Genomic DNA, 8,906 nt, shown 5'->3' on the forward strand with positions numbered 1-8,906 from the left:
GCCCCTGTGACAGCCACACCTGAGCCTGTCGCACCTTCCTCACCTCACCTCACCATGGCTGCCGCTTCACCTCTCTCTCCAAATCTCCAGCAGAGTTCTCAGCCCTGAACTATATAGTCCAGACCGTCTCGCTGAATTTAACGATCCTCTGCCAAGAAATTCAGAGGACAATGTCAGTTAGTGTCACTCAAGTTTAAACACGGTACCCTATCATGCCTTTTAAAATAGTCGTGAGGACAAATATTGCTGACTTTATACTCCAGATGCTACCTCTGCAGGGCACCTGCAGCCTACTTCCCTGAAAGGCTGAAAACTTCAAGAAACAATGAGGTGACATCCTCAGTTAAGCCACCAGCACCAACGCTTCTGTTCACTTCTGTTCTTCCCTGGACTGAGTGTGTTCTCACTGCTCATTCCTTCCTGTTGCATTCTCATGTTTTCTGTTATCTTCAAAATGATTGGCCTGAATCCCACATTTTTCTGTGTTCAAGACAATTCGCTCTCTTCAAATTATCAGAACCACCACCAGAGGGCCAACCTGAGCATTACTTGAACACAGACTCACTAGTCAGGTATAATTGTGAGGCTGGATCTGGCTTCAGAACATTTAAACAAACTTTTGGTGATCTTCATGGTTTTTCTTAGTATTCTTACATATATTCCCTGCGCTTGCTGTCTTCCGCTCATCCTGAGAAAGCCTCCCATGAGGCACGTTTCCTAACTATGCCACCATAAAACTAGTTAATGTGCAAACACACTCAGCCACGGGAGCGACAATAGGAAGACTCGTTAAAGTGGTGTCAGCATCCAGCGACAAAGCCTTCAGGCTCTCCTGTGCCAAGGAGGGCAATCTGAGATTTTATGTGTTTGAAAACCACATGGGTAGTGATAATGCATGACCTGCTTTTTATATAAGGCTGGAATCTGCCTTTCGATTATTTCAGTCTCCTGGGGCACCCCAGAATAATTTGGGGCTCTTTTTCATACTCAGCCCTTAGTCGAGTTATTACAAATGTGCCAAGTCTTCTTTCTTTCCGTTAAGCATCTTCATTTTCTTAAACTACTCCATACTGTCTGAGTTTTTAGGACTTTTTCTATCCCTGGCCTCTCCGCGTGATCTTCTCTAGTTAAACGTCCGTTAACAAATACACGTTGTATGCTGTTTAGTATTTGCATTTGGCTCCTTCTGTGTTCACATTACAGACCTATTCTTGGCTCATATAAAATTGCTATGGTAGATCTTGTCTTTTACTCATTTGCTAAACTTTTTAAATATAATCTCAATACGTGACTTTACATTGGTCACTATTAAGTTTCATTTTACTCATTTTACCATTTGTATTAGACTATCAAAAAGGCATCTCATGAAATATTAGTTTAATGTGATGTTCCTTAAAAAAAACTCTATGGTCAAAGACATTTGTCAAATTATTTATACTGTATTCATGTCTTGCAGATTTTCAATGACCACTAGATAATCAAAATTTCTGAGAAGTTCTACAGTTAGGAAGCCAATTTAAACTTTATTTATTCAACATTTTCCAAATTTACTTGACTATTGAATTATTTTTTGAGTAGTACTAGTGATATACAATAGAGCCAGTGTTCTACTTAATGTAGTTTGTGAATCACTAATGTAGTCTATTAGAACTGTTTAACTCTGATTTGATTTTCTAGTAACATTAGCTGCTACTTCAAAATCTGTATAAAATCTAAGTAATAGAGGTAATACTAATCTTCATCCAAGATACTGAAAAAATGGTTTTTTAATCATATTTTACCTCAGCTTATTATCTACCCCATGATGCATGATACCCTCTGAATATTATTGTTCAACCAGAAATTATTTACCTACCTGACATATCTATCACCTATCCTATACTATATCATCTTTTTCACAAAATTAGAATAAGAATATTATCCTTGGTCTTAAAATCAGGGTATTTCTCCAATTTTTAAAAATCTAATGTATAGCAAAGGTCATCTCTGTTGTACTTCATTGTGCTGTAAAATTTTTGAAACTGCAGAGTAGACAGTACTTTAGGTTATATAGAATTAGTAGTATTTAACTCACAGTGGAGATCAGAATAAACAGAACACATTATATTTTTCTTTTACATGAAATAACATAGTGCATGTATTTGTATTCCATTTTGTATAAACTCAAAACTCATGCATAAGGAGCGACTATTCTACCTGATGGAAGATCTTATTTGAAATTCTACTAGATTTTATAGTTTTGTCAAAAATCCGACAGCAGTGATGATTTCTTCAGAAGTGTAAATGATACAAATTAGTCCATATTGGAAGATTTTCTGTGTTTGCTAGGGTTTCCTCAGTGAAATATTTCTTCAAAAAAAAAATGAAATAGGGAGATCTGAATTTCTTACTTTCATATGTACAGAAATTTGAATAAATAATAACTTCACAGCTTGAAGCTGTTCTAAGTAAAATAATAAGCTTATGTAAAATCTAAGCTTTAAATGACATTTCACTATTAATTATACCATCTGCAAAGAAAGAAATACAAATACAAACCATTAAATGTTGGAAATGTCATTAGTAGAAAGGTACATGAGTGTCATAAGTTTATAATTTTTCGCCTGTAAATATGACTTGTACTTAATGAATGTGGTGTATTCGTATTCTTTGTGAATTGTATTAAAATGCCAATAAAATGAGTATATACCTAAGTCAGTGTAAACTGAGTATCTAAAACTAAAAGTAGTTTATAACAGCTACTCTTAATCACTTTTTTTTGTCAAGCTGTTACTCTTCAGTTTATATTGCTACTTTTGGCACTATAAACAGTGTAGTGTTCTAATCCTTCATCCTGTCACTTCCTGAAGTGCTTGTATCCTATTACTGCCTACTCATGTTTTCAATCCCATATGTGTTAAGCCTGCAATGATATCTTGGACTAGAGTTTAAATTGGCACTAGAGATTGATTTTTTTTTTTTTCATTTTGTGGAATAATGGAAGTAGAAAAAAAGATATTTTGTCAGAATAGAGGTGTGCAATCTCTAGAGCTCGCACAATGGTGGCATTCTAAATATCTCGCGGCTGAAGTGCCCCGCCCACTATGGCCACTGAGTTCCCAATCATGAGTGGTCTTTAATGGAGCCCTATGTTAAGAGTGAACAGAGGCAATAAGATGAGTCTTCCATATTCTGTTTCCTAAAGTGTCTACATGCATGAAAGAGCTGTAGTTCCTGGTCTTTAGGAGCTCATCATTTTTATTGGGACTTAGCTCTTATTGGCTCCAAGTGACAAGGTAGGTAATTTACCTTTATAAGTTTTGGTTTCTTAATTTGGATAAGTTGGATGATAATACATGCTTACTTTTATTTGTATGATGGACCTATATATGCTATGAGGCTTTTTCCTCTCTTCTTTTTTTTTTTAAAATAAAGTCATGTTATTTGTCATTAAAAAATGACTGTCATTCCCAGGACCTGTACAATAATCTTGCTTTTATTCCTATGCTGCGATTCAAAGTGTTAGGTCATTCACTCACTTATCACCAATTTAATGTTCTTTTTACACACACATACACCATTCTGTAATATATCTGCTTTTCTAGAAACACAGATTATTAGAATAATGTTATAGGTATACGGAAATATTTAAAAAGAAATAATATCCTTTTCGTGGGGATTTAAAGCTTTTAGATACTCTGTATTAAAAAAAAAACCTCAAACATTAAAATGTATTTGGGTAACATTCAAGGAGTTTTTTTTCTTCTAAATACGATACTATATTAGGGCTGGAAAGCTATTGGAAGCAAGAGTCTTTAAAATAGCTGTTTACTGCCATCGGCGATAGGCAGAGTACCCATCACAGAAGGAAGCACCACAACTTAGCTCATTTTTCTTAGCCACAGTCCTTTCAGTCCAGTTGTCTACCTATCATTAATAAATCTAGTCTAGTTGGGGGCTTCGTTTGAATATTGTATTTGATAGAATGATACAATAGCGAAAATTTGCAGAATTCTTGTTATAAGTCAAGCACTGTGTTAAATGCATTGTTCTTTTGGCATTTGGTGCTGATAAAAGTTCTATGGTTAAAATTCACGCTTCTAACTACTTTTTAACTCAAGTATATTTCTGTGAAAATCTGATAGGGAAGAAACATTTCGAAGTAAAATATACACTAAAATAGCCTTGCAAATCAAAAGGCATCCACAAATGTAACTGGGTAATTTTATTTGACCTTATTAATATAAGCTAGTATATTAAAATGCACACAGATCAATTAGTTTATGAAGGTGTTTCTCCTTTTAAAGTTCAATCATATCCCAAAGGATTGTATCTTTACATTCATCATGTAGCTGGTTATGTAAAAAATTTCTAAATATTTTAAATGCTTCATACAAAAAATAAATAAATGCTTTATCTAATTACTATGCAAAGTGTGCTGTTCAGACTAGCAACATCTGTATCTTCAGAGAACTACTTAGAAATACAGAAGATGAGGCCCCACACAAACCCGTGGAACCAGAATATGCATTTTTAACAAAACCCCAGCTGATTCATACACACATTTGACAAGTTCTGTCTACTTTTAAAAATAAATTTAAGTGTGTTAAAAACTTCTACTATTATAAAGTCATAGAAAAGTATCATATAGAGTGTTAATATCATAAATATGTAACAAAGCATGAAATTTTTCTTTAAATCAGTGGTATTTTGAAACATTTTAAAAATTGACTTATGTTGTGCGCTTACACCTTGCAATGTCTAGAATATATTTAGAATCACATGTTACATAAGAGATTTTAAGTTATTTTATCATCGTTAACAGAATGAATGAGAAGAATTGAGGCAAATTTAAGGAGAGCACTACCTTGCTGCTTAAACTTTGTTGTGCCACAAGGGGGCGCTGATGCTTTTGATTTGCAATATTGAAATTTTACATCTAGATAAAATTAAGTTTTCAAAAAAAATGAATATATGTCATATATAAGTAAACCCCATACAGGACAGAATTGTTTAGGTTATTAAAATGGAAACCTGGGTTGTAAATTAAATTTGTTTTACTAGTTTCTTTTATGTAAAAAACAAAAATGATTTAGAAAACTCACTTTATTTTTATGTTCTTTTCTGAAATTTCTACAAAGTTTAAAGAAAATATTTAGCATAAAAACAATTTTTCAACATGCTGCTTTTACTTTGCTAATTTGGAGTATTTGCCAGTATAAGTCCCCAGTTATGTAACATGTAAAATAACCAAGTCTGTTTCTTTGTTAAAGGGTAGAGATCCTTAGATGCTCATAAGGCATAAACCTCCCTCACTAAAAGAACTCATCACAAGTCTTCCAAAATGGTGCCCCAAATAATTTTCTTTTAAATGTTCAAATGAGAATCAAGGATTAACAGGTACATAGCTGGTTAGTGTTCCAGACTCTGCCCGAGTTCTTGTCCCCTTAAAGTTCTGGGACTTTGTTATAATAATGGCTGTGTACATTGTCCCGCTGCTCACAGATGCAGAAACTGCTTTGTCTTGGTTCATCTTGATATAAGTGACAGAATTCTTAAACAATATTTATCAAATTATATAGGAACAAAAAAAATGGAAATAATTGATAAAAGAATTATTTTTTAATTTTCTTTTTCAAAGCATCTTTATTATTTTTATTTTTATTTTATTTTATTTTTTAGGCGAGGCAACCCTTGATTGACCTCACAGATTTCAAGGACCTTGTCAGCTTACAATCCCTTATTTTTTTATTTTTTACTCCTACAGCACCTGGTTTTCCTAGGTGGTCTCCCATCCAAGTACTAACCAGGCCCGACCCTGCTTAGCTTCCAAGATCAGACAGGATCTGGCTTGTTCAGGGTGACATGGCTGTAGACACATCTTTATTCTTAAAGATGCAAATATAAAGACTGAACAAGTATACTTAGACCTAACTTATAAAGAAATATTAGTTTCAAAGGACATAATATAGAGAAATTACTTTTTAAATAGCTGCTCATAAGGGTATTATAATATTCATATAATACAGAAACTGAAACAAAAATATAATGAATGAATGGCAAGGGCTGATAAATATAGTGAGAGAAGATTATCCAGTCCCAAAACTGTGAAGAATATCTTGCATAAAATCCCTGTAGACCAAGAGCTTATTTTTTCTTAAATAGAGAAAAAGAATATCATCAGAGTGTTAAGGGATATTGGAAATCACCCACGCCCTGTCTTTTAAGCTTATAAAAAGGAAAGATGAAAAAGGAGAGGAAGAGGAAGAAGGAAGGACGAAAGGAAAGAAGGGAGAGAGGACGGAAGGAGGGAAGAAAGCAGATCTGAAGTGCTTATTTGATTCGTTAATAGTTTATTTATATTGTATTACATTAATGTATAATCATTAGACTTCGGATTTGTACTTCATTGGGAGTAATTTTTTAAAAAAACAGGTGATTTTATAGTAAATGCTATCAATATAGTTCTAATATTATACTTATGGCTTGATCAGGTTGATTCAAGTTCAAGATGTGTTCTTGTTTTAACATTTAAATTGCAGAAGAAGACAGAAGTTATGAGAATGTGAAGTAATAAAAAACTTGAGTTACTAGCTTACATCTACCAAATATAATCAGTAAATAATGCTAATAAATCATGAGAAGATAGGCTTAATTATTGCTGAGGAAATGAGAAATTAAAGAATTTGTATCAAAGTAATTCATTTCACATAAAATACACATTCTTCAGGGATAACTTTTCTTGTGAATAACGAAGAGATACTGATTGTTTGATGATGGCGTTGCCTACTCTCCGAGCTTTCACAGTGTTGAGATTAGGAAGTAAATCTTTTTCAACCCTGAATCCTCAGTGTCTAGAACATGTTTAGGACCTAGTCGAGGTCCAGTGCAGAAACCCTTGATTTAATACAGGGATTAAGTACTAACAGAACTATTGGAAAGGATGGAGCAAAAGTCAGAGTTTTGGGTTTTCTGAATTTTGCTTCTATTGCTTCAACTCAGAGTTCCTGAAGCAGCTGCTACTACTCGGAGATGAAGAAGCTTCGGGAAGCTATCACCAAGTCAGTACTGTCCTCCAGTCCCAAAGCTGGGCACCCGCAGTGGCGGCCAGCAGTGGAGGCCAGCCCTGGAGGCCCGCCATCACAAAAATCCACATTGCTGAAGCTCGTTTGTCAGGCATTACTGCTGCCAGAGGGAAAGTGTCCTCTGTCACCCTCCTGTCTCCTAAATTTCTTGCTAGTGCATCTTCTTGGCAGAACCAAATCGCATTTAGAATCCTAGCTGCAAGAGAATCTCATGAAAGTCGTTCTCAGTCTTCCAACTCCTGTGAAACTTGGAAAGGCACATAAAAGAACAGGAAGGAGTGCTGAGCAGAAATAGACAATGGAGAAAACGTGTGGGAGAAAAGGAATAATTTGCAGGAAGGAAAATAGTACACAGATGCCTACCATGCATGAGAAACTGTAAAGGGCTTAAGTTATTTAATATATTCAACGACTTGCAAACTGTCATCATTCATACTGATACTTAGAGGATTTAAGTAACTTGTTCAAGTTCACATAACTAGTAAATGATAGAGTAAATATTTTATATTTGAACCCAGTTTTCTCTGAATCAGAAATTTATTCCTATTCATTATATATTGCTAACCTCAGTGAACTCTTCATATAAATAATGACCTAAATATATTTAAATTATTACCCATTTTCAAATTCCCACAGTGATAATTTTCAATAACATTAATCCAATTCCATTTCTTCACAAGGCAGTAAGTCACATGTATAAATGATTCTTAACAAAAGTATAAATCTATACTCTTATGCGATCAACAGCTATAATGAACTTTGTAGTTTGTAACTAATGATACTTAAAGAATCTAAGATTATAAATGATGCCCTTATCAAGTTAGAATAAATTCACTGTTTTCCTAAAACAACATCCATTTTCTCACTTATGTTCCAGTTTGCCTTCTTGAGAGGTAGAGATGAAATGGATATCTGAGAAATCCTACGTAACATTCTATTATTTATTTAACCAATCCTACACTCATTGTGAGTGGCTTTTACTGACAATTATAAGTCTTAAAGCATGTTACTTAAAACTAAGTAAAAACTTTTCAAAAAATGAATGATCTGTCATATGAGGGTAATATTTTTGTAATGGAAAGGACATGGTTGAAGATAACTGATGTAGAATACTGAGGACAGCTTTTTCTAGCTGCAAATTCATAGGCGATCAATTGGTGCATTAATTCTTTTCATTCAACAAATATTTGTTGTATGCCTACTATTTGTAATGCATTGCATGGGCAGAATTAGAAAATCTCTCTAGTTTTTATGTGATACCGAAGACCAATTAGATCTGCTCCATTTTGCCCTCTGAACTCACTTGAGATTGCGCCGGAAGCCCTCCATCCTGATTGAATTCTCTAGGAGAAAGAGAGGTTAGATGGAACCTGATCGTAGAATCTCAGCAAACGAGAGAGTTGAGCAAAACAGTGTTCATGTGGGTTTCCGTTCTCCTCAGGAGGTATTTTATCCCACCAACAGAGATGTATATATCTCTCTAAAGAAAGTCTACTTATGTGCATATAAATAAATATACATGTCCATGTCTTCAGTGTCCAATCTGTTAGGCACCAAATACACAGAAAGAGCAAACGCATCACAAAGAGAACAGCTGGGAGTCATTACTCAGAAGCATGGCCAAGATCAAGGTGAAAAACTCGGCAGGTGGAGTGTTCTCTCTGACAAAGTAGTCCAGAAACATTGCTTAAAACTTAGCTCTTAATATAAATCATGACTGTAACTTCCTTTGGTCTTAGTTTTTTCTTTCTTTCTTTCTTTTTCTTTCTTCCTTTTCTTTCTTTCTTTTCTTTCTTTCTTTCTTTCTTTCTTTCTTTCTTTCTTTCTTTCTTTCTTTCTTTC

General features: G+C 34.2%; 1 protein-coding gene and 1 pseudogene across 1 annotated transcript in view; one reads left to right on the forward strand and one right to left on the reverse strand.

Moving 5' to 3' along the window:
- The window catches only part of CUNH8orf34 (chromosome unknown C8orf34 homolog), a 273,032-nt gene that overhangs the window by 121,236 nt on the left and 142,890 nt on the right, over window positions 1-8,906 (forward strand).
- LOC112472622 lies at window positions 5,738-5,856 on the reverse strand (annotated as a pseudogene).

Source organism: Pteropus alecto, unplaced genomic scaffold (assembly GCF_000325575.1).
Source record: "Pteropus alecto unplaced genomic scaffold, ASM32557v1 scaffold87, whole genome shotgun sequence".
Taxonomy (NCBI): domain Eukaryota; kingdom Metazoa; phylum Chordata; class Mammalia; order Chiroptera; family Pteropodidae; genus Pteropus; species Pteropus alecto.